Source organism: Zonotrichia leucophrys, chromosome 1 (genome assembly GCF_028769735.1).
Source record: "Zonotrichia leucophrys gambelii isolate GWCS_2022_RI chromosome 1, RI_Zleu_2.0, whole genome shotgun sequence".
Lineage (NCBI taxonomy): Eukaryota > Metazoa > Chordata > Aves > Passeriformes > Passerellidae > Zonotrichia > Zonotrichia leucophrys.
In genome coordinates, this window is record NC_088169.1 from 78672811 (window position 1) to 78699051 (window position 26241).

The 26241-nt window shown below is 44.2% G+C and overlaps 1 protein-coding gene across 1 annotated transcript in view; it reads left to right on the forward strand.

Moving 5' to 3' along the window:
• MAML2 (mastermind like transcriptional coactivator 2) overlaps positions 1 to 26241 on the forward strand; it is a 211727-nt gene that overhangs the window by 47667 nt on the left and 137819 nt on the right. The gene's annotated exons all lie outside the window — the stretch shown is intronic.

Consider the following 26241-nt stretch of genomic DNA (forward strand, 5'->3'; position numbering starts at 1 on the left):
TGTGAGGGCTGTGAGGGCTCTGTCACATTTTTTGTGGAGAAGCAAAATTGCTTTTCCTCTCACCTTCCTGGGAAAGAGGAGGCAGATGGTTAGCTTGACTTGTAAGGAGTGTTGTTGCTACTACTTCTTGTCCTCCCTGTGCCCTTTGGCTGCCTTTGCTCTCTGCAGCAGCGTACAGACATACACGGAGTGGCTGTGGGCAGAGGAGGAGAAAACAAGCTCTAGAACAGAACAGAAAGTGTGTTCTCATGCAAACCTCATTAATAATGGAGAGCTAGTGAAGAGAAATGGTACAAAAAACAAGATATTTCTTGTTGGAAAGAGAGAGAACATGCTGCAAAGAGGGAATGTGAAAGGTGAAGGCTTTCAGAGTTTACATCACTCTCCATAAAACAAACTTCAGGCTATTTCACAGTTACTGCAACATTTAGCCAGGCAGTGGGATGACAAACATCACTTAAAAATAAACAAAGAAATCATTTTGTGTCAAGATTTTTGCTATCTCAGATTCTTTTGTTTTTGGTTTTTTTTTCTATTTCATTTCAACATTTTAAATTTTCTTTCTTACTGCTGGCACTCCAGAGAATTCAAAATCATACTGAAATGACAAGCCCTTTTCTCTGGTAAAACAAATAAGGCCCATATAGCACTGCTCAGCAAATGCATGTCTCTTGGAGACATCCTGCCAGCAGGGACTGTGGCTTAGCAAGTCATTCATTACCCAGGGCCATCACGCTTCTTTCTGGCATGGTGGTCCAGATAGATGCTTTAAAGATACAGTACCTGTAAATCTGCCCAAAGGTATCTGCCATAATATGACATAAAGTCCTCCTAAGATTGTGGTCCATGAGTTCTTTTTCTTTTATGCTGGTCATTACTCTCAGAAATGCATACGAAATTGATTTCCTTTTCATGACATTGTTTTCAAATGACTCTTCTGTTTTCTTCTGCTTGGTTTTTGGCAATCTCAGTGGCTTGGGAGCTACACAAAATATAATTCAGAGTGTCTCCAAATGCTTCACAGTCAAAGTTGTCAGTGCTTGCTCTCCACTCTGTGTTTTATTGGGTTTGGATGCAGCAAGGAAACTGCAAAGAATGGGGGCATCAGAGTGGTAAAATTAAAATGCGAGACTAGAGTAATCAGAAGAAATTAGATCCTTTTGAGCTTACAGAAGTAGAACCAAGAGCAGAACTTGGATGCTAAACCTGGTAGTCATTTGGGATGTTGGGTTTTCTAACTACAAAGTTCAGAAAGAGAACACAGAAGAGTCAGTTGCTTTAATATGTGCTGCACTTCTGAACAGCAAAGCTCCCAAATAGTAAAACTCTCCCAACAGCTCTCCCTTTGCCTGCAAACAGCAAGCTTACATGCAGGGAGGGGGAAAAATGCAGTCACATTCCTTTCGCACTCCCACTCGCCTCTGAGGTTCTTCCACTTCCTTCCTTTGGCTTTTTTTAGAACTGTAGTGTTTTTCTCACGTCCGGCAACAAAGGATGTTTTGTGCTGCTCCTGAGGTTGTTGGTTTCTTTTTTTTTTTTTTTTTTTACTTTAGATACATGTTTGAAAATATCACTCTTGTTTGTGTGGAAGCAAAATATTTTTCCCTCTGGTACTTTACAGATATGGTCAATTGCTGAGGACTTGTTTAATAGTTAAAATTCTCCCACCAGGATCAACATTTGTGTTTTCCTGCAACCTTATATTTACTTGTGAAAACCACCATGCTGTAACCCTAAAGGTAGAATGATATTGGGGAGTCAGTGATATTGCAGTGATTTCTCTGCCCTGTTAATGAATAAGAAATGCAATCACTCCAGAATTACCATGGTGCAGTTGAGAGAAGAGCACGGTGCCTAAATTGGTTCAGAAAATGCAGAACTTACAAAATCCATAAAGGTCTTGTTTTGTTCCCAGTAAAAATTCCAGTGAGGAGACAGGAGGAGCAGGTCAATAATGGAATCACAGTCTCCAGCCTGTAGAATCAGCTCTCCCATTTTACAATACTGTAACGTCATGAAATAAGAGTTGAGCTATGCATCAATGTAATGCAGGATTACATCTTTGGGGTTTGTTACATTCTTGTCCCCAATCACTATAGCTGGGTCTTTGGCAAAGTGATAAATTGACCGTGGTCACACACGTTGACATTATTCACTTTGAGAAGTAAAACTCTAAACATCAGTCATCAGTGTGTCAGGGACCCTGGATATTGGATATTCAGGCATTCAGTCTTTCCAATTTATTATAATTTGTAGACAAACAGACAAGGTAGGGAGAAAGCCCATAGACAGCCTAGAATTATATAATAAATCTCCAAAAGCTCTAACATAAACCTAAAGACTACATTCAGTTCCTCAGACAGGGAGCATGAGTGATACAGTGAACCTGATTTTAACCTTTTGCTCAGCAGTGCTGCACACGTATTTTTACACTTTTGGCTTTAGCTTCTGTGGGACTTGGTACATAAGTGTCTCAGAAAGGACGTGTTCAGTGGAAAAACATAAGGACTGCTACCTCAGTGCCTACTTCATCTTGGTAGCCAGGGTGAAGCAAAGAGAAAATCAGAGGCTGTGAGTCCCCCCTGCCTGGTGTGGGAATTGCTCCTGGGTTGTGCAGATGGGGCTGGAGAGAGGTACCACACACTGCCTTTGTGGACATCCTTTGTACTGCACATAAATTAAGGAATACCCATACCCCTGTTACTTGCTGGATGTTTTCTCCAGATTCCTGAGACATACCAATACCAGTTCTCCAAAACAGTCAGTAAAATGCAGGAACCTGCTGGAGCTCTTACAAAGTGAGCCCTGATTAAGAAAGCTATTTGATTGCTGCTTTTGTGGCATGTCTGGCTTCCTATGCCTGCTGCCAAACTTTCCAGAGTGGAAGGAAGAATTTTCCCCTGTTATATTGCCAAAGCCTTGCAATAATCTTGGAGCCTGCTTTGGTTGGTGTGAACCATTGGGCAGGTGCTGGGGAGTCATAATGCCATGTGCACAAAAGGGGGAGAACCTGTGCAGACCGTGGATGTCCCTGTGACTTCCTGATAGTCCAGCTATGGCTCTATTCCTTGTCTTCTCCCCTAGCACTAGGCTGAATGGAGGGATAAATGTCAGGTCTGAGTGGTTTGAGGCGCTCCTTGAGTACCACCCTCACTCTGAAAGTCTGGCTCTAGGAACTTGTGCTGTGGTGCCATAAATCCCCATTTTTCTGCTAGATTCTTTCTCTCCAGCCTTCCAGAAACCAGCACATACCTGAGCCACAGGCATCCCAGCATCCCAAGGCCGAGACAGACACATGGAGGCTGCTTCACACCAGGCAGTGAACTGAGATGCCCGAGGCATGTTTGCTTGTTTTATCCACCAGTTTGGATAAGGGCAGTGATTCTGACAGAGTCCAACACCCAGGGTGGTAAATATCTTAAACAAACACATCTGTTTACCAAAAGTGAGTCTGTCTTCCATTGGGTTTGGCTAACATGAGCTAGCAAACCTGATTTGACCTCAGCCTTTTATTCAGGGTAGACACAGCAAGTTGCAGCTGCTTCTGGAGAGGCATTTTCTGTAAATGGCTGGGTGAGGCTATCACTGGTGAAAGGTGGTGTCGTATGGCTGTCCATGGCAAGACCTGGCTGGCACTCTGACACCTTGCCAGGAGAAGCTGGTTTTCTCACTGCAGTGGGATGTGCCATAACAGCCCTATGAAAAATCCTGTCTGGCTTTTCTGTGACCCAAACAGACTCCCAAGCTGATGGTTTCTAACCCAGCAAGCACCATGGCTTATGCCAGCCCCACACTTCAGTGGGAGCAGTTGATATCCTGTGTCCGTAGCCAGTGTGCTGAGGTGCAGCAAAGTCAGTGCTCGTACAGACAGAGAAACAGCATTGTCAATGTAGCCTGGGTAAACAGCCTGCTAGTCTATGGTCAACTCACTTTACAAGTCAAGATAAATTAAAAAAAAAAAATTAATCAAGTTCAGCGTTTTTTTTTAATTTATACAGCAGGAATACCCTTAACTACTTGCCCAAGTAAAACTTCAATAAACAGCAACAGGGGGGAAGGTGTTGTGAAGGCTTTATCTTGCTTCTACACTGTCCTACTCATCCCTGTTGCAGCCTCCAGTCAAGCCAGGTCACACTGGTCTTGTTTTTTCCTTTTACTTTAAAGTTGCTGGCTTACATTTGTTTGGATCCCATTAGAAAAAAAATATAGAGCTACAGTTTAAACCACTGTCCCTAGAGGCAACTGTGATCCTGCTTCAATAAAGACAAGCAGGTGTTGCTGTGACACCAAGTGACACCTGTGCTGTTTCTCCACCACTGGGACATTTCCCAGATCAGGGTGGTGATGCTTCCATGGCCCTCACGAGTAGTCTGGCACAAAGAGATGAAATACACCTATGTTGCCTTTTCCAGAAAATGTGATTTATGATCAGGAGGGATCCACCTTTCAAGGTGGGCAAGCGCTGCAGGAAAGAGCTCCAGCAAGCTCAGCCAAGACAGCACCTGGGGCTGTGGCGCTCCATCCCAGCCATAATGCTGCAGAGAAAGGGAGGGTGAAACTGTGTGAGACTTGGAAATCTTCATGAAGCCATGGAGGAACTGTATTCAGGAGAGAACTGCAGCCCCTAGATCTACTCTACAAATCCCAAACAATCTCTGGATAAATTTCAGCTGAAAACTGGCTCTTTCATGCCTGCGATAACTACACTTGACAGCCAAACAGAGACTCTTTCATATTTAAAAATAGAAAAAGCAATTAATTATCAGAGTCAATATAAGCCAGGAGCTGGCAGAGTAGCAGAGCAGTGTCTGCAGTGATCTGACTGCAGCAGAGGCCACAGTGGCTTGAGAGTCCATGCGCCCGTCAGCCCAGGGGGACACGCCAGCACTCGGAATGCAAAGCTGCTCAAACACAGGCACAAAACAGAGTCATGCCCGAAAGCAGCAGGGTTGGTAGGCAGCAAAGACAGAAAGCAGCCTCTGAATCCCCTAAAGAGCTTAATGGAGTCAGTGCTACTTTGTCAAACCCAGCCTGGCTCAGATTTGGGCAACTCGAGCTGAAATGCTTGCCTGTCTGGTTTACTGTTCTCCAGTGGCTGTGCACAGCGAGTGCCAGTGTGTCAGAGGCAAGCCTTGGAGGTTAGTGGGCAAGCCCTGAGAGCCAGAGCCACTGATTTCTCTTTCTCATAGCTGGATTGTCTGGTTCAGTGAGGAATGAAGCACTGTGCACCAAAGCCAGGCTCAGTTTTTTTCTGTCTCAGTGTTTACCTGACTAGACCGTGATGTGCGGTGCTGATGGGGCTTAGGGACTCCTGGCTTTGTTGCCAGGGACTTGATAGCATTTCACCTTCTGTTGACTCTGCGTCCTTTGGACATTGGAGAATTCCCCAGAAGGGAGCTTTCCTTATCCTCCGGGAAAATCCTATTCGTTTTTTTTTACTATAAAGTCCAGTTCTTGACACTTGCTAGCTACAAGCTGTCCTCGTGGATTAGCAGCCCAATGAGGTAATGAAAGTCAGCTGCCTTAGACACTTCATTTTCTGCTGCATGATACTTGCACATGACTGAGTTTGGTGAGCCCAAGCCATGTAGAGATTTTCAAGGAGAAGCCGGTCCTGAGCTGAAGGAGACTGTGGCTAGGAAACCGAGGTCATGCTGCTGTGATGTGAGTTGAGGAGGGACCTTTGAAGTGCAGTCTTTGGGCAGTTGCCTAGGCCAAAAGCAAACACTGCACAGGAGTTCCACTTTGCTAACAATAATGAAAGCAGTTCCTGGAATGATTTGCTTGTCCTGACAGCAGCACAGTTTGGTTGAAATATGCACAAATTGGAAAAAAAAAAAATAAAAGAGGAATTTGTAAGAGAGGCCTTTCCTTGGACTGGTTGTTCTCACAGCCTCCTTTCCCTGTTCAAATTGGTAATTCCCAGCAAAGCCACGATTCAAGTGCACGGTGACTGCTCTTTCAACATGATCAAAGGAATAATTATATGCAGTGGAATTCTCCAAACACAACAATCGCGTGTGATCTGCCCGGCATGAGGAACTGGCTGCGTGTCTGGAGAAAGCTCCCATTTGCTCCACAGACAGGCAGTCCCAGGTTGCAGCCAGGGACTGTCCCTGCCTGCCACCACAGAGCTCTTCCTCAGCTGCCTTCCACTGTGTAAGCTTACTCCCTGCTTTTGGGCTGCCCAAGTGGCAGGGGGATGTGGAGGTCCTTTGTTTCTTTGTGTATTCAGGGGATGAAGGGGATATTTTCCTAAAAATCAACTACTGCTTGCTTAGTTTATCCTGGAATAGAAACTTTATTTATAGAAGCAGCAGCAGCAACCGGCACCCTGGGCCCTAGCAACAGCAAAGTGAGCTCTTCAGGTCCTGATGGGAAATACTGCAAGGTGCTGTGCTTCAGCAGCAGATTTTGCTCACGGTCTCCCACTTTTGTACCTGTCCCATCTCTTCTAGGAGCTGCAAATCAGAAATCAGCCTTTTCTTCCTCCACTGAACTGTTTTTTCTACCCCTCAGCAGTCAGCATAGTGTAGTGCGTCCAGGAAAGTGAAAAGGTTTCTCTGGTGGCCTGAAGTGGGCCAGCACCAGACCACCGGGGCATTTGAGCAATACGGGCTGAGCTGAAGGTCATTGAGCCCCTTGACTCCAACATTCTTCTGCTACATCCATGGCTGTTGTTCAAGCCCAAAGCTTCCAACTTGAAGGATTATTGCTGCAGCATCCAGCCACTCCATTGCAGTCTCCCTGCATCTGCTTTACCCAGACCACACAAGCTCTGTAGGAAATCCCTGCAGCTGTTCATAGAAAAAGCTCACCTGAAATCCCTGCTGAAGTGCATGCGTGGAGGCAGCAGTGCAGATGCTGGTCCAGTCTGCATTTCATTGTGCAGTGTGTCTTGTCCCATCCAAACTATTCCTGGCATGGTCGGGTCTCTTTTCAGTTAGGCACTTAGGATGAGCATCTGAAGCCAAGATTGCCCATGTAATTGATGTGTGGACATGGAGTTTTGGAGTGGTCTAAAACTCAAACAAATCACCCTCTATGCCCTGTGAAATGAGTCTCAGTTTGTCAATGTACATAGTTGGCCTCATCTATTCATTTTATCTCTTCTTCATTCAATTATTCCTTAAATTAGCCGCCAGGTCAGATGGGTACTGTTAAGATGCTGTTGACTGCTTGGTGGTCTGCATCACCTTCATCAGTTTTTCATATCTTTTTCCACATGAGACTGTAGATTATCTAGATTGTTTTTGTTAATAAGAGACAGATGGGAATTGGGTGTCAAGTTGCGATTCTGAAGCGTAGGATCTGTACAGCCTTTTTAAAAATGCATGGTATTAAAGATAATTTAAAACAAAATTAGTTTCTGGCATTTAACAATTAGTGAGGCAAAATAGATGCTTAATAGAGAAGGAGAGGAATTCTTTAGTCTGAATAGTAACCTCTGAACTCCAGGCTGACATACTTACATCTGGTACAAAAAGCCAGACTCTTGCTTGCTCTGAATCTGCCATGTTTGGCGCTGCACAGCTCTCCTTCCAGTGGATTGCATTGCCTTTTTCAATCAGATGATACACAACACAGGAACAATATGGGAGGAGAAACACTGGCATCACTTATATATCTAGGACCTTGTGCATTAGACAAATCATATTTTGGAGGGCTTACTTTGCCTGTGTTTGTTAGTCAAACCTTCAAAATTAAGAGCAAGAGACATTCTTTGGAGCACACACAATTGTAAAATGAGCAGCACACACAACTGTAAAATGAGGACTTTTGCACATGGCTGAAGAAAACTATACTGGATCTGAAGTGAGTATGTCAACTCCAGGATCCTGTCCTAGCTCTGGCCAGGAGTGCATGCTGGAGGACAGATGTATGAAAACAGGCAAACATAGCACAATCCTTTTCCTGATGCAGTTGTATGGCTGGGAGTTCCTCAGTATCTTTCTGTTTAGTAATTCCAATGGGCTTTCTTTCCCTCCACAGGTTTGTTTTAACTTCTGGCCTCAGCAACAGCTGATGGCAATGAGTCCCACAGTTTAATTTGCATTGGATGGAAACCTGCCTACTTTGGTTTGCTCAATAAACCTGATGCCTGCTAATTGCATTTAATGTCCTCCTTTGGAAAAAAAGAAGAGGAGGATGGGAGGCTCCAAACTCTCCCGGTGACAGGTGCCCCATCTGGCTCATGCTTTACCTCATACAGTCACTGCATGGCTCAGCCTCCTGCCCTGGCACTGTCTGGTGAACTGTGATCTTCTCACCAGCAGCTTCCAGCAGGCAAAGCCCTTGTGCAGGCCTGCTTGCTGCAGTTCAGCAGGTGAATGGACAGTGACCTGGGCTCCCCTCTTGCTCCATTATGTCTTTTATCATTTCTAGCTCAAAGTCAAGTTGATATTGCCCAGGATTTCTTCATAGGCAAGTTTTGCACTCAGTTAGCTATCCCACACCCCTTGGTTGCCAAATAATGCAGAGGGCAGGAAAATGGGATGCTCAAGTGCCCCAGCTTGGGTCAATTGGAACAAAAGGATTATGCAGATCTGAAGTAGCCAGTTTTCAGGTGTCATCCAGGTACCATCACAGAAATCTTAGTGTGGCCATGTGGGGATGTGCACCATAAGCTCTGACGCCAATTGTCTGCTTATTTATTTACAGAGAATAATTAATGCTCTAAAGCTCACTGTCAGCTTCATTTTTTTCTTTCTTAATTTATATCTCTGGAGAAGCTCTTTTCACATTGACTAGTAGAAACTGCCATCCTGATTTAAATCCCAAGCAAAGGTTAAATATCATGAGTTATGCTGTACCATGATATCACCCTGTTTAAACTGCCCTCCTCCTTTGGGAGGGATGCACTTCACCCACAGGTTTCATATACTGTGTCTGAAGGGTGCTTGTAAACTATATGAGAGGATTTTTTTTTTTTCTTTTCATTGGTACCAAAATACCATCAGCTTAATCTGGCAAAGTTCTCCTAGTGTGGACACATCTGGCAAAGCTGTACTGGTAGTGGAAAACCTCTTTTCACAAGCAAAACAAGTTCTACCAGCACAAGTGTGGGTTTGTCACTGTAACTGAGATGAGGGGAGAAATGGCTCCGGGCAGGACTGAAGATCTTATCTACCATAATCGGGAAAAGAGGATGGATAGTGAGGTGGCAATGATTGCTATTGGTAGTAACTTATTACGGGTAATAAAAATGAAAGTTGACTGCAAAGACTTGGAGAAGGCACTCACTGTAGTAAGGCAATAAAAAAGCAGATAATTTAGATAAACTTAGGCTAAAACTCTTAGATAAATTTAATGTTGTGCATGGGAAAAACTCCTAACTGTAGATGCCAGTTGTGATAGACTTTGAGTTAGCTGTGTCTGTTCAGGAATGAGATCCCTCAGTTGTAATAGCTCTGTGAAAACAGCCTCTTTTTCCTTGACAGCAGTGCAAAACAAATCAAACATCAGGAGTCATCAGGAAAAAGAGAAAAATGAGAGCTAGACAAATTTGCTAGTTCTAACTTTCCATCTCAGAAAGGATGTATTAGAAATAAAAAGGCAGCAAATTTGTGAGGATAACCTGAAGTATAGGACCATTTCTACGTATCTGGGGCTCCCTTGTCAGAAAAGAGAGTGAAAGAATAGTGTAGAGACGCTGACAACCATGAATGCCCTCCAGCGAGTCTGCTGGAAATTATTTGGGCTGTTTCTTTTCGCACAAGACCTATGGGATATCCAGTATGGTGATGGTGGTGCCGGGCTTTGGACGAACAGAAGGAACAGTTGCAGTTAAACTGTAGAACTCACTCCCACATGAGTCTGTGTTGCTAACAATTTGCAAGGTAAAAATTAAACGTTTCTCAGGAAGAAGAAAAAAATTGACAGCCATGATGTGTAAACACCGCAGCTCTGTCTCAGGAGATCCCTAAACTAGAAACATCTGGCAATGGGTGGAAAATAAAAGGGATTTGTTCCTATGTGTTTACCTCATTCCCATCCTCTTCCCTATGTACCTTCTGTCAGTCCGAGATGGAGATAGGACATTGAAACAGATTGACCTTTGGGCTGACTCATGACTAAAATTCTTAAGTTTGTCATAAGTTATTTATACCAATTTTATTCAGATCATGAGAGGAGTTGTAAAGAATCAGTGAAAGTGAGATTCTCTTGCAAGAAAAGTAACCTATGTTTCAGAAGGATTACATTTTTTTTTTTTTTGGAAGAAGAATCCAGTGAGAAAATTGAAATTTAAAAATCAGTCCTTTGAGCATTGGAAAAGCATCAAGCAAGTCTCCCTAATAATTTTCTGCTCCTGTCTGTCGTCAGCTTATTTCACATATGATCTTAGCTTTCAGTCATCTTTCACATTTTGAAAGTTCACATGATGCAAAAAACAATGAAAATATGTTGATTGGACTGGCTTGGTTTTTCCAGCACCTGAGAATGGGGAAGAACACTTTAATTCCACTTCCCATAGACAACCATCTGTCCCTACCCTCACCACTGCAGTCACTCAGGGCTTCCTTCCTTGGATAGCTTTAGGAAGAGGCACAGGGTTGGCACATAGGGTGAGCCACCTTGCAGGCTGACCCCTGTAGATTCTGGTTTTTTCTAATAGAGAAAAAAACTGCTGCCTCTTCTCCAACCCTAAACTTTCTAGCTTGATGCCTGCACTGACCGGTTTCTTGGCTGCTATTAAGGTTTGTTAGACAACTCTTAGGCTTTACCACACATTTAGCTTCATTTTGGTGCTGGTCAATGGATTATGAAGTTTAGAAGTGAACACCCAGAGTGCTTTCAGAAGAGCTGCAGGAAGCAGGTTCTTAATTATTAATAAGTAATTAGCACAGAAAGAGGTTTGCATCAAAGTAGGGACTTAAAACTTATCTGGAAGACTAGTGTTCCTCCTTGTAGATGCTTGTAAGGAAATGTGAAGCTGCTGATAGTGCCAAACGTGCACACAAATCCCAGTGTGTAGATTGTGGATTTTTGAGACACTTGAGGACAGCTGGAGGGGGCTGCACAACTGATGCTATCACTTGCACAAATAGCTCACTAAAGAGCCATGGTCCAAGCAGTCACTGCAATGACTGGAAATGGAAAGTTAAAGGAGGAGTTGCTTTGCGTTTCTCTTCTAGCCTGACCCTCTGGCCAGGAGGAGCTGTGGTACTCAGGTGCTAATGAGAAGGAACTGGTGACACTTTCCACCAGTGTATGCTCCTGCCCGCTGCAGCTTCACATGCAGGGGACAGCAAGCACCTTGGAGACACACCTCTCCCTGGGACACTAGATGGCTGCTTGTCCTTCTCAGGGAGGAAGTAGCTTCCATTTAAGGAGCTGGAGAGGTTCTTGGCACCGATTGCAGCAAAGCATCCCAAACTCTGGACTCTGTTGGCAGAAAGGCCAGGGGCAGCTTGAGCTCATGCTTTGGAAGTGCCATCTTTTGTCAGCTTGAGATTTTCCAGAATTTCCAAGCAGAGAGAAAGAGAGGGGTGTGAGGAAGCTATTAAAGATATATAAAATAAACTTGGAGCGGGGAGGAAAGCGTGTTTCATTGAGGAGCCGTGCACTTTATTAGAGAGAAGGATCGGTAAATGCTTATTATATTAACAAAGACTTCTTCTGTCGTGAACAAGAGAAGCAGATGTTTAAAAGACGGACAGGAAGCGGCTGTGACAAATGAAAGGATTTTTGATTGAATTCATGAGCTGTGTTTCCTGCCAGTAATTCATTCAGCTGTAGGCTAGATCAAAACATAATATTATGGTTTAATCAGCACGCTTTTTAACACGAAGCCAGGATATACAAGTTCTTGGTGCTACAGGTAAAAAGCCATTAGTGCATTTGGCTCAGAAGCTTCTTTTTAAAACATTATTCATTCTTTTTCTTTTAAGCAAGCAAACACCTGAGAGCTCTTAGAGAGCCGTGCTTTGGAGTATGCACGAGCAGGTGTAGAAAGAGTAAAGCACGCTCAGGGCATGGCAGATGAAATAGGCTGCCTGAAAACACAATCCCACTTGCACTGCAGTCAGAGAAAACTCCGTTTCCTACCAATTGCGGGAGCATTAGATCAAGCTGGTGAGTGTGTGTGTATGTGTATGCACGCTGCAAGTGTTAATTTTGATGTTTCCTGCTTCTCTCCCATCCTCCTAATGAATTCTATTTGTTTACAGCCTCAAGGAAAGCTTGTCACTAGAAATTTCCTTTTGAGTTTTCAGCTCAAGATTTCACAACCACAGAACCATTGCAACACAGTGATAAACAAGCTGAGGGAGGCAACTCTGGAGAATTGAGGCCTCTCTTTTTCACCATTTAGTTAAGTAAATAGTTACCAAATGTGCTGAGAGATAGAGAACTTTATCCCTAGCCGTAATGAGTATTAGCAAAAGTGGATTTTTTTCCTATCCAAAAAATTAGAGTAGGCACAGGAACTGCTTATCCTTACACCACTCCTTGTCAGAAAGGGTCAGATGCTGGGATGTACTTCTGGGACACAGCACTGGGCTGTAGGAGAGCAGGGAAAATGGAAAAGAGGGGTTGCAAAAGCTGCATAAGGCTTAGGGTCACAGAATGGATTTACATGTCTCAGGGCAAGCACAGGACCTGGCTGAAGCTGAGAAATAATACCGAGATGTGCCCCACGCACAGACACCAGCTGCCCTCCATCCCCCTTGGCCGGGCTCTCGAGGAGGTGAGGACACAGAGCGGCCTCTGCCAGGTTCCCTCCCCTGCAGGGCCGCAGTCAGCACGGCTCGCTGCTGCCTGGCCCAGGGCCCCTTCCTGCACCCAGTGTGTCCTGTGCCGGCCTTAGCCCTTGGCTCACAAGCACAATATCCACAGATCTGCTGTGGTTACCAGGCAGGCTTTCTCTGCCCCATTTAATCCTCTGTAAAGTTTCCGCAGATGACTCTCTCATTATATCAATGTATTGGGGGAAGCCCTGCAGTCATGACTTCCAGGCTGCTCTAGGACAATGTGGATAAAGGCTGCTTTCTGGACCTTGGGAAGAAATTGCACAGCACAGATTTTCTTTGCTGAAAAAAAAAAGTGCTTTGATGAACCAAAACTTCTTAACAATACTTGTGAAATTTAGCAAGTGGTTTTAGTGATGGCAGAACAGCATATCTTGACATTTTTGAAATAACTGGTTTTTGGTTGTTTTTTTCTTTCTGGGAAACAAAGTTTTGTTTTGCAGTTTGTCTCAACTTTGTAAATTTCTGTTCAATCAAGCTGAATAGATCTTTTAATTTCTTTGAATATTAACAAAAGTGGATTTTTCCACTGCCCAAGTAGTGGAAAGTAATAATTATATAACAACAACAGCAACACTACTACTACTACTACTACTACTACTACTACTACTACTACTACTACTACTAATTTAAAAATATTTCCCTATTTTTGTCTAATTCAATGTGCAGCATAATTACAGATAGGAGAAAGAAGATCAGATGGGGAAGACCATGTCCCTTACTCGTGCAGAGAAGACACAACACACATTTCTGGATTTACACACTAAACCAGTTGAGCTAAAGAATGAAGACAGGGAAACTAAATTACCTTTCCCCTCTTCCAGTAGCAGAAAACAGAGGGGCTGCCTCATCTCCCAGGGCACAACCTGATCCCACATCAGAAGAGCTAAAGAAGGTGTGGTGGGATCTGCTGCCAGCCAGCTGTTTGAAGCCACTCAAATCATAGAAGCACAGAATTATTTTGCTTGGAAGGGCCCTTTGAAGGTCATATAGCTCCAAACCAATGGCAAAAAGTGGGGACATCTTTCACTTGACCAGGCTGCTCAGAGCCCTGTCTAACATGGCCTTGAAGGTTTCCAGGGATGGGGCATGCAGAACTCTGGGGAACCTGTGCCAATGTTTCACTACTCTCATCATAAAAAATTTCTTCTTTATAGCTAGAGGTTTGAGAATGGTTTGAGTTTTCCAGTCTCCCAGCAGAGGCACAGCATGCACTAATCCTCTCTGTGGTGCAGTTGGGGAGGAGCGTCCCCAGGTCCTTTTGGCCCATAAAACATCTTCACTGCCAGAATTACGCCCAGTAAGTGGTGACTCCTTGGCAAGCAGTACAATCGTTAAATGTCAGCTACTGCTTACAGTTTAATTGCTTTTGAATTTTAGCAAGCAGCTCCTCATTCATAGCAAATTGGCATTTTGTACATTCAGGATTGTGCTATTAACTGCACAATAGAGAGGCTGGTTTTCTGTAAATATTGAGATTTGGTAATTATAACCCAACAGTTATTAACACTCCATGGCAGATAAATGCTTCAGCTGCTGAATGTGCTGTGAGCAAACCTCCTTCCGGAAGGAGCATCTTATCAGTGAGTGGAGGAAGGCTCTAGCTGCCATACTCCATTAACACCATGTTAATGAGCCAAGATCCCACGCACCACAATGAAAACATACCCTGAAGTGTAGCAGATGGGCTCAGAAGCCAAAGCCACACAATGGGGAAACCTAGAAAATCGTAGCTAAATTCAATAGACAACAAAAGCTGGGCAGCTTGGCCCTCCTTGTAGTAAATACCCTGGAGTAACAGACATTCCTGGATCCTACTGGGTGAAATTGTAGCTGTGCAGGACCTTCCAATGATTTCAGGAGGACTTGAGTCTCAGCTGGTTGTGGGCAGTATGTCAAAACTCATCTAGAAACCACTGCTGATTGCCTGAGCTCTGCACCCACCTCTCCAGTGAGATCCTTCAGCAATGCTCACAGAGGACTTGTGATTCAGTCCTTCAGATAACTGTGCTGCTTTGCACATCTTGTCGCTAGAGCTGCTTAAAATAAAATAAACAAAAGCAAGTTGACAAATGTGACTGAATCAGTGTGGGGGGAAGCACTAACATGTTAATCATGTAAATGATTAACAACTGTCTGTTAGTCATATGTGATTGACACTTCCCCACATACTAGTAAAAGTGCTACAGCATCATTTGTAATCTTAATGAAGTCATAGCAGAAAATGCCCTCACTCTTTGCTGGGAGGCAACGGCTGTTGTTTATGGTTCTAAAGAATTTGTTCTTTTACAGACTAGTGTAAGTCTGTTTGCCTCTCCACCAGTGCTACTTCACTGTGCCTCACTGTGATTAGGGAGGGTGTTATGTACGTGAAACACAAAATTAGAATTAAGTGGCTTTCAGTTGTATATCCCAGAGAGAGCAAATGCATCCTTGAAGCCCTTTGATGAAGCTGTGTGCAACTACTGTTTTTCCAGTGCTGTGGTTTGTAGGCAGCAGTGCTAGTATCAATACAAGTGTTCTACACACCAGCCTGTGACGGTGTTCACAGGGGTTTTGGTTGAGGGAAGAGACGAGGATCTGACTCCATGTTTCAGAAGGCTTGATTTATTATTTTATGATCTATGTTACATTAAAACGATACAAAAAGAATAGAAGAAAGGATTTCATCAGAAGGCCAGCTAAGAATAGAATAGGAAAGAATGATAACAAAAGCTTCTGTCTGGGACAGAGGGTCTGAGCCAGCTGACTGTGATTGGCCATTAATTACAAACAATCAACATGAGCCAGTCACAGATCCACCTGTTGCATTCCACAGCAGCAGATAACCACTGTTTACATTTTGTTCCTGAGGCCTCTCAGCTTCTCAGGAGGAAAAATCCTACAGAAAGGATTTTTCATGAAAAGATGTCTGCTACACGAGCCTGGCGAAACTTCCCCTATTGCTGCTTGCAAATGTAGAATGATCCCAAGTGGAGGAAGCCACTGCCTGTTTTCCAGGAGCTTTGATATGATCTATTACCTAGAATGTTGTGATACAGTGGTTATTGGGAAAAACTTTTTGGTCAAAAATGCCATTTCCAGTCATCCAGAGGGATGCTGTTCTCATCTTACATCCCTGTCCTGGTCCCTGGTGTCAGGTTGCCCAGGGAAGAGGAAACGGAGGCCTTCAGCTTTTACTGGTCAGTGATCTTTGTAAGATCCTCGACTCCATGTGTGCCTGCTCAGAAAAAGAGCAAGAACCATGGAGTAGTCATAAGAAAAGGTCTTATTAAAAACTGGGTAGGGAAGGGCTGAGGACTCCAATGCACACCTGACCCTCCAAAGGGGCCTCTTGCTCAGGGTCGGTCTGGAAAGTGAGGCGCTTGGTAGAGCAGAACTTGGCCAGAGTTCATAGTGCTGGGTCTGGCAAGATGGGAACACAGCCTCAAACACATGCTTCCAGTTTCCAGTGGCCAAAAAGAGATTTTGGTTAAGAATGCAGATGCTTGTATTAAAGTGATAGTTAGCTCTGTGATCTTCCATGTCAGATCTGTAGAGGACAAAGACGTCATGGCAGCTTCACCATGCCCTTCTGATACAGGATTCTTGCCAGAGCCAATTTTTCATTAGCAAAAACTTTCTTTCCCTCCCTCTGCTACAAACAGGGCTTGTCGCCTGTTTCCCATCTATTTTCACTATAGAGGAGCAGTAATTGGTACATCTGGGCGTTATTGGAGAAACGGCTCGGCTGAAGCCATAATGTGGTAATTACAGACTGAACTGAGCCATGCCAATGCATTGTAAATGCATTTGCCTCTGAGTGTGTCATACTGTCACGTGTCCTTTCACATAGATGGCTTTTTGAGGGAAGAGGGAGGAGAGAGGGGCAGTATGGAAAGCTGACCACGTCTGATCTATCTTGTGCAAGTGTGGTAAACCTCAAAGATACAAAACCACTGCTGTCACAGCAGAAAAACAACAGTGTGACCGCTGTAAAATGGACCTGTGGCTTGTGATCCAAGTGGCTTGTTTTCCTGGGAAATCAATTATCCCGTGCATGACACTTGCTTCTGGCCTTTTGTAACTGCAAGGAGCCACCAAACCAAAACAGCTCATTTTCACTGTTTTGGGGATGCTTGATGCTTTCTGCTGAATAGCAACACGTGACTGCTGGTCCACCACAGAAGCCATTAATCTAATGCAAAGAGGGACAGCAGGCTCTGGTAGCAGCCTGCTCTGCCTGAAGGACAGGGAACCAGAAACCTCCAATGGTCCTGTCTGTGTCTGTGCTTTCAGAAGGGATCCTAGACACATCTCCACAAACTCCCAGCACTCCTTCCCACACGTGACCCTTTCAGTGCAGGAGAAAGTGATGGAAGTCTCAGTGGTGTTTTACACCATTGGTTCATGGCACACCACAGAGCCACATAATCAGAGTAGCTGAGGTCAGCCAGGATCTCTGGAGGTCACCTGGTCCAACCCTCCTGCTCAAGCAGAGCCATCTGGAGTCAGCTGCCCAGGATAATGTCCAGGGGAATGGACCATGTCCCATTGCACCAAGCTGGTGTTGTCTGCTTTGGGCCTTGGGGTTTGGGTACAGTTCTGCACAGCCCAGGTAGAAGCTAAAGTTCAGAGGGTTTTGCCTTGAGGGAGATGCCAGTGTGAGATGCTGCTGCAGTAGCTGAGCTACCACCGTGCAAAACTGGATGGGTAATGATTTGGATCTTTGGCACTCTTGGCATGTCATTGGTATGCTATGGGTTTAGAGAGGTATGGGATTTCAGAATATAGGGAAAGATAAGCCCTATGGTGTCAGGCATGTTTCTGCATCACTCTGGCCTCCCACATGTGACATTTCCATAGTTCAGAGTACAGCCTTCACAGGAGGATACCACCATGAAGGGAGTTTTTCCATAGGGAGTCTCATTCTCTGCACCCTATGGGGTGCTAGCACACTGCAATTTCTCCAAATATAAAAAAACTTACGTGCATATTTTGGGGTAGTGACAGCTTGTGTTTATAATCTTTCCTGTTTTCCTTTCTCACACTAAATTGTCATACCTCTCATCTGTATTGAGCAAAATATTATCAAAAATGTCAAAATGGATGTGGTTAATCTTATCCTGTATGTATGGAAAAAATCCAGAATTTCCAGAAAAATCCAGCTCTAGGGTAGAGCCAGGTGTAACCCAGGTGAAAGTGGCATTTGCAGACAACAGAAGACAGAGAAGAGCAGGGTGGCTTTGCTGCTGGACCACTGCAAACTCCACACCAGTTGGCTATCCAGACAGAGACTGGATAGAACACTTTTATTTCTTTCCCTTATCCTTTTTCTCCAATCAGGGAAAAATCATGTCCTTTTGGGCTAGGCTAAAATGGAGCAATCTGTTCATTTAGCTGCTGAGAAGGGAAATTAACTTCATTCTTATCCGTCTAGCTTATTAGCACAAATATTGCAGCTGCATTATCCTATCCCACATAAAACCCTGTACAGTAGAGCCTTTTAATTGTCTGGCTAATTGTTTGGCCTCAGAGCTGTCTATTTCCGATTGTCTAATTCTCATTAGAATGCCAGCTGACACTGAGTCCTCCAAAGCTGCCTTTAGCTGCTTTTAACCACTTCTGGACTAATTTGGTGGTGTTGAAAGCACTTACAGAAAAGCAACCAACAATAAGAAACACAGTGCAAACGTTTCTCTTCTCTAATGCATTCAACATTTTAAATCCTACTCATAAAGGAGTTTTGATGCTGGTTTAAATGTGTGTATCCCGACAGAGTCACAGCATTGTTGTTAGCATTCAGAAGTGTGTAAAATACATGGACTGAAAATCTAGGCACAAATGCTTCAGTCTTTTGATCTGAAACATCTTCTGAAACCAAAGGGTGTTTTTCACCCTATGAATAAGAAATAAATCAGGATGGCAGGGTGCAGGGCCCCAGTAAGAGAAAGGATTGGTCTGTATTTCGGTGCTTTTTGTTAACTCTGTGCTATGCATTTCTGAGGACAGTGTACAAAACCTGAATGAGACAAAATCTTGGGTTCACACTCTGAATTTACTGTCATATTTTATTGCTGTGTAGCCCTTTATTCATGTTACAGTTCATGTTACATTTCAGCACCCATTTCAGAATTTTAGTCCATTGCCATAGTTAGAAAATTTTCATGTTGTCTGTTCCTTCAGTTGCCTTTTTTGCACAGCTCTCAGCAATCTAGTTAGAGTGATATGAGACTGGCCAAAGCTGCTTCTATGTTGCCATGAAGCTGAGCAAATGCAGGCAGGTAGGAAAACTCTGTGAGGCAGGACTCCGTCAGAGTCATGTTCCCTACTACCTCACTGCCCTGAGAGAAGATGAGGAAAAAATATGTTCTTGACAGGTTTCATGTGAAATTTTCTAACCTAAAAGCTAGAGAGGAATTAAAATGTGTCCAGCTACTGAAACTGGAGACTAGAGGTCTCCTCTGGGCTTATTGACAGATTTAGCACTAAATTTCTTGATCAGAAACATGGGAGAATAGCAGCAAAGGTGTCAGTGCTTCACTGGTGATGGATTTGCTGGCTTCCTGCAGATGGGATGCCTCTTGCCTGACGACAGAACCTTGGCCACTGGGACCCCCAAGGCTGCCTTTTGCTGCATCCTTCCAGTTTGTTGGGCAGAACGAAAGATTTCAGGGAGCATTACAGCTTGGGAATCTGTCCACAGGTTTTCCCAGCTTCTCTCTCCAATGCAGTGAGCAGGTGGGCAGAAATGAGAGAAGCCCCAGCAGCCTCCCTATAACAGCAGGCATGGCACCTCTCAGCCAGGGCACCCAGGACACCCATCCCCAGCAGCCACACCGTGTGCTTTGGAGGCATTGCATTTGGCAGCTGTCAAAAGGAAATGCTGCAAGATTTATGAAAATGTGCTCTTTGGTGAATTTCCTTCACAATTCTTGTAGCGAAGTGACTGGAAGTTGATTAAACCCCTGCATGTTATTCTAGCCCATCCTAGGACTTGCCTTGTGTTCCTCTCCTGACCCTCTCAGCACTGCCATCTCCCTGGCTGTGTGAACCTGCCCACTGCATCACTATCTGCGGCCAGAGGGGTTAATGATGTGTCCTGCCAGCAAGGGCAGCTGAGCTCTTATGGTTGGTGTGTGCAACTTCTGTTTGTGTCTTGTTACAAAGATGTAGTAGCAAAATTTTACAACCAATTTCTTCTTATGTGAAAGATAAAAGGGGAAGGAGAGTGAAATTTCTCCCATATTACAACTTGCTGGTCCTGGAGACTACATCCAGAGTTGTCACAGTTTAAAGAGCAACACAAGGCCATGGATTTAGCCTTGCAGCTCTTCCTCCCTGCCTGAGATGGAGCATTTCCTGTATTTTTCAATGAAGTTCCAATACCCTGACAAGCTTCATTTCCCAAGCATAATTAAAAAAAAATACTTGAAATACTACTCCTGCCATGTATTTCTCTTCCTCGTTTCATTGCTTTCTAGAAAATCACAGTGTTCTTCTGTGACATCTCCTATCTCATGGAAGGGAAGTTACTGGTGTCTCCTTCAGCTGTGAACACAGATGGAATTTATGGCTTTTGGGGCTGTATTTATAACTGTTTTAAAATCATAGCAAATGCCATCTACAAAGACTCCTGTTAGGCTGTTTCTTCCCCAGGCACCACGCACTTCGCAACTGCTGTGGCACCCAAGGCAGGGATCCTCAAGCTGCTTTTGTAGCTATTTCTGCATGTTGCTCAGAGATTTACCTGCATGTGATGCTTTCTTGAATTGTACACTTCATGTGAGCCACATGGTTTCCACCTAGAGGAACCACAAACACCACCACTCTCACCTATCTCACACAGGGACAGGTTAAAATGGAATAAAATGCTACATATTGTCCATTCTATGCCTTTTCTTCAGGTTTATGCTTACATTTAGACTTCTAATTGCCATCAGGTCTCACAGCCTTATAAACATTTTTGGCTCTGTCTTTTGTAGAATTTTTTTTTCTTTTTCATTTTGTCTAACTCATTTTTCCAGCCTGAATTTTTCAGATATCCACAAGTATCTGATTAATTTTTCCTTTTAGTCTACATTCCTAAGGAAACAAATCTCATCCAGTTGTGTTTCTTGTCTGTAATAAGTTCTGGGCAATTTTTCAACCAAATTTGATAGAAGGTCAAAGGTCTGCAACACATAAGTTCCTGCAGTTTCCATGAAAATTAGTCTGCTTAGAAGAAGGAGGAATAAATTAAGCTGGCACTGGAGGAAAGGCAGCTGTCACTCAGTTTTCAGCGGCAGCAGCCAACTGCACAGCCAGCTGTCAGGATCTGGCCACAGGAGTTTGTCCCACTAAACGGGCTGGCAGTATGAGAGGGAATTGTGCAGACTGCTTTTTGGTGGTGGGATTTTGAGGACACTGGGCATCATTCCTCAAGAAACTGGAGTTTACCAGAACCATTGCTCATGGAACGGCTTTATTAAATAGGAAGGCTAAACAAACATTTTCCTTCCTCCTGATTGTGTGTCATTTCTTTTCAAGCCAACGCTTTTGAAAACAAGAGTCTAATGTTAGCACAGCTTCCCTAGAAGAGTTTTCCAAGACTCTCTGCTCCCAGCAGCTCTTACTGAAATTAATGGGAGCTGCTGGGGCTCAGTGCTTCCAAAAATAAAAACGCTTTGCCAGTGGTACAGATGCAGATGTCTAAATTTAAGCTGTAGTTTTTGAGCATCTGGGGTCTAAATCCATGTCTGAGCACTTCAAAACAAGTGGCCTGATTCTTTTATAGGTACTGAACAGCCTTACTGAAATCAAAACTTATGGGCTGTATATGTTCAGCCCATATTTGGGAGTCAAGAAGTAGATATAGGTAGCTGAAATTTAGGCACACAAATTGGAGCACATGGACCCTGCACCTGAGAGCAGGGGTTTTCGAAGCATTCAGCCTTGGCATGAGTGATCTTATTGCAATCGCTGGAGGCCAGAGGGAAAGAGTTAAATCAACACAGAGCACTTCTGAAGGCTCCTGGCTCAGCACGTACATCTGTGTTTAAGAAAGATGGTGGAGTAAAAAATACTTTGCAGGTGCAACACAGCCAAATTAGCATGGTAGAAGAAACCATAGATTTTTAAAATCCTTGGACTGGAGCAGCAGCTCTTGCAGCTTAATGTACACACGTACGGGGGGCTTTTTGTATTTATTTTCCCTGTGTGCCTTGTTGTTTTAAGAAAAAGGAACAAACAGGGAGCAGTTGGCTGGCAGAGCCTACGAACTCGGCGGGAGCTGCCAATGGGGCTTGCTGGGTCTCTGCAGTGAAAAGAAGGGGCTTGTGGAGTTACAACTGCTCTGCACACCCCTCCTGCCCCATCCTGCCCCAGCTCAATGGGGCTTTGTGTAGAGGCAGGAGCTGCCCGGCAGAGCAGCCTCCTTTTTCCCTCCCGGAGATGTAGACAGGCTGCTTTTAACCCTTTCCTAGCTCTGTGGTAGGATTTTAATCCAAGAATGCCTTTTACGATTCTTTTCCTTCTTCCAAGCATATGAAAACAAGAAAAACTAGAAAAGACACCCAACCAAGAACCTCAAAATCACTCAAAAACCCTCACAAAACACCCTCCAAAAACCGCAGAGAAACCAAACAAAGCAAATCTCACTTTCTTCGGGCCCTTATTCAGCACAGATTAAGCAAACATTGTTTAGATGTTGCTGATGAGAGAGACGATTTTTAAGTTGAAAAGTTCAGTCCATAGCTATCAGAACCCAATCCAACACTCTATCCTCAGTAATGTGGGAGAAGTTTAATGGGTGAATGAAAAGAGTCAGGATTTATTTGATCAGAGGTAGATGATTTATCACCTTCTGTTTGACAGCTGCAGGATTAAATGTACTATTGAGTCAGAGGTGGCTGCCTGTAAGGAGATTTACCTACGAATGTGCCCCCTGAGTGAAACAGTCTGGATTTACTAAAGATACCAGATTTACCATAAGCAAATGAGAGGTTATAGAGGCCCACATGATTAAGTGACAAAACAGAGGTGGAAACTCAGAGGACCTGAGGTGAAACACAATGGAATGACAGTTTGAAAATATGGACTGAAAAGCAGAAGAGGATAAAGCATTTGGGCAGGAGGCTTGAAAGGCTCTTAGGTGCAAAGAGGCAGAAGAAACACTGTTCAGATACCCTTATATAGCTCTGGCCTTGAGTCTTTGCCTGTCCTCCACTGGAAAAATGTGGCAAAACATTGCCAAAGGTTCCTAGTGCTATTTATGGAAATGAGATAAAATTGAAGCCAGGTTTGGGGTAAGCAAAACCTCCTTATTACAGAGCTGTAAAACAAAAACCCTGGTTTGGATTAAGGACCTGCTGGATCTGCTTCTTCTGAGCTGGTGAGAGGGGAGCTGGTGGGCAAGGAATCCCATGAGTGTGTTGCTCTGCCTCAGAGAGCTGCTGGGAGCTGGCTGCCATGGTAATGCAATACTCCAGAGTTCTGGTGCTCTACATGTTTATTTAGACTTGACAAAAACTCGGGACCATAATCTGCAATAGTTTATTTGCACAGGCCGGGAAGACAAGGTCATTGTTGTAGTTTGAAAGCCCTGTAATTTAAAAGTTTGTACTAATGATTTGTGGATGTGTGCCCACCGAAATATGTAAGGGTCTGTGTGTGGAATATCCAATGTTGGGAAGTAAAAGCTGTGTTCATACAGAGAAGAGTTGGTGCCAAAGTCAGAGTTCTGGAGACAGACCCTGAGGAGTCACCTGTAGGAAGGGCTGTAAAGGAGTACACCAAACACAAAGCCCACAGGATATGCCCATCCCTGTGACCTGCGTGTATGTGTCCATTTACCCAGGCTCTTGGCAGGTTTGGAGTGACCTGTCCCTTTATTTGAGTTCACGTGCATGCATGCTGAAGGGACACATCCTCAGTGCTGCCTTCTAAAATCTGGCTCTAATTTCAGACCAATTTACTGTTCCGATGAAATGAACCTGCAAAACATATGGCCCAAATAGTGTTTGCCTAAGTGGCCTGCACGGTTCAGATTTGTGACTTCTCTTTACATTCCCTTTCACGTGGGAGTTCATGATAGTTCCTTACACAGAATAAACCAAAATCTGCCCACAGCTGCCTCTCATCAGGGCAAGGGCTGCAGACAGGCTCCAGGGTCCAGCCTTCGTCTGGGGCAATTGCTGCTACTGCTGCAGAGGATGGTGCACACACACCATGGGCCACAGAGGAGGCAGGCACTTGTTCAGCTTCTGCCTGTTTGTCCTCCAGACAGACATTGCAGCCACGTAGAAATCCAGAAATCCAGTCAGGGGGCAGGGAGAAAGAAGGGAGAGAGAGCAGAAAGAAAGAAATCATTAAAAAAACCCCACCATGATGGAGATTTGGTAGTGGTTTTTAAATCACATTTAGACATAAATCCTTTGAGTTCACAATTTCCATAGATTAGTGGCATCTGTGGACCCCAGATAGACTGTAATCACTAAGATTGTTCTAATCTTCCTATGGGAGGTTTTTCAAAGGAAGTATTGAATTACACCAATTCTTAGTAGAGCTGGGTTTTAACTTGCAAGAAAGTACTTTAAATCCAAATGCATACATTAGTGCCAGGCCTATAAAGTCAGGGTATAATGCTTGTGACTTTCATATATCCTGATGTGTAATTTGCTATCTGGACAATAAAACTTCACAAGAGACACATGTGTTCAGCTTCACCCACTGGTAAGTATATTACAAACCCATGTTGTCACCTTTGGACTTTCAGTGTGACAGTCTTTTGAAGCACATCTCTGCCCTTTGAAGAGAACAGTGCTTGACTCAGGTACCAAGGTTGCCCTAATTGAATCTTGCTGCAGCCTAGTGTTTCATGTCATTGTCTTTATGCCTACTCCCAACCTTGCTCCCATCACATTCTGAAAGTAAGCAGAGTTGAAAATTGTGTGGTTGAAAAGAGATCTATTTGGTATGGAAAACTGTGTACAGAGACAGCAAAGCTCTGGTCCCTGCTTGTGACCAGAGCATGCAGAGTAACATCAGTGAACATCAGCAGAGTAAACCTAATTCTGCTCTCACACATGTAAATGCAAGATGGAATCGCTTCTACTGAACACACTAGAGGGATGTGGGAAGCTGGTGTGAGATGGAAATACTGATTGCTGAGTCAGATTCATCACTGGTACATGAAAATGAAATGGAATTACACCAGAGATTATATTGTCCCCATATGGGTTTTTATGCCTGGTAAATTCTCAGTTTCAATGGGTATCAAATTTGCGCCTGCTGTACTGGGTTGCACAGCTGAATGCTTTTGCCCCACTGCTAAGGGATTAAATAGACAATTGAGGTTTCTCAGAAAGGATGTAGAAAATGTAAATCAAAAAGAGTGTCCCTGGAACTGGTTGCAGTGCTGACAGCCCTTACAATGCATGCTGCCTCCAACTGCTCGCAGTGACCGGCTGCAGTGGCACCCGTGCCGATGCGGAGCGGCGTCAGGGCCGTACTCAGGGTGATTGGAACATGGCACTGAAAGTCCCCACAAGTCCCCAGCAGCCTGCTCCAAGGGGTGCCATCTGCAAGCTGGAAAGCTGAATCCAATCTTCCCATGTGGCCAGTGTGGGGAGCTGCCAGGGGATATCCCTTCTCTGGAAGTGGGGCTGTGTTATGCAGGACTGTGCCCCTCAGCTCAAGTGGCTGCTTTGTTCATCATGCCAGACACCAGTGTGGGGAAGTGTTTGCCTTTGCATTACATTCAGATAACTGAAATATTAGGGGCCCATCAGGAAAGTCTTGAGGAGTCTAAGGCAATGCTGTTCCTGCCCTGAGCAGAAATATGCTGGAGGGAAGGCTCTGACCTTGAGAACAAGTTCATGCTGTGCTGTATTTCTCTATGATCAAAACAATTTGCTTTACCAGAGGGTAAACATTTTTGTTACCTTCTTGGGAACCAGTCAGCACTTCTTTTATGACAATGCAAGTTTCCAGTTCGGGGTTTATTTAGGGGGAAAAAACCATCTTTTTGGTTTCATTTGGTTTGAGGTTTTTGTTTGTTTTGGAAGAACACTGCTTCCTTACAAGGGACCACAGAAATTCATTCTCCACAGCTGTGTGAAAGCTAAGCTGTGCAGGGAAAACCTGTTCCAAGCACTTGTTGATGTTCATGCAGGCTCCACTTTGTGTGTGTGATGGGACAAGCAGTGACCATGACAGAAGGCTGCAATGAAAACTCCTTGCTATCAGTGTGATGTTGTCATCACCATGAGGTAGAGCTGATTGCCTTAAGTAGATGAAATAAAGATAAGGAGTTGGGAAAGACAATGCCAAGCTTCACCACACTGTGCTTAGTAACCCTTTGCTGTCTACCATGCCATGTTGGTGTGAAGTTAATCGCTGAATAGATCTGTGGAGTGGAAAGAATGGATTTAATTCACCCAACCTGCAGTGATGTCAAGGGTGTTAAGGGAAAGATGGTGAAACCATGGTGTGGTTTCATGACCCAAATCTGCAATTATACAGTTTTGGCAGC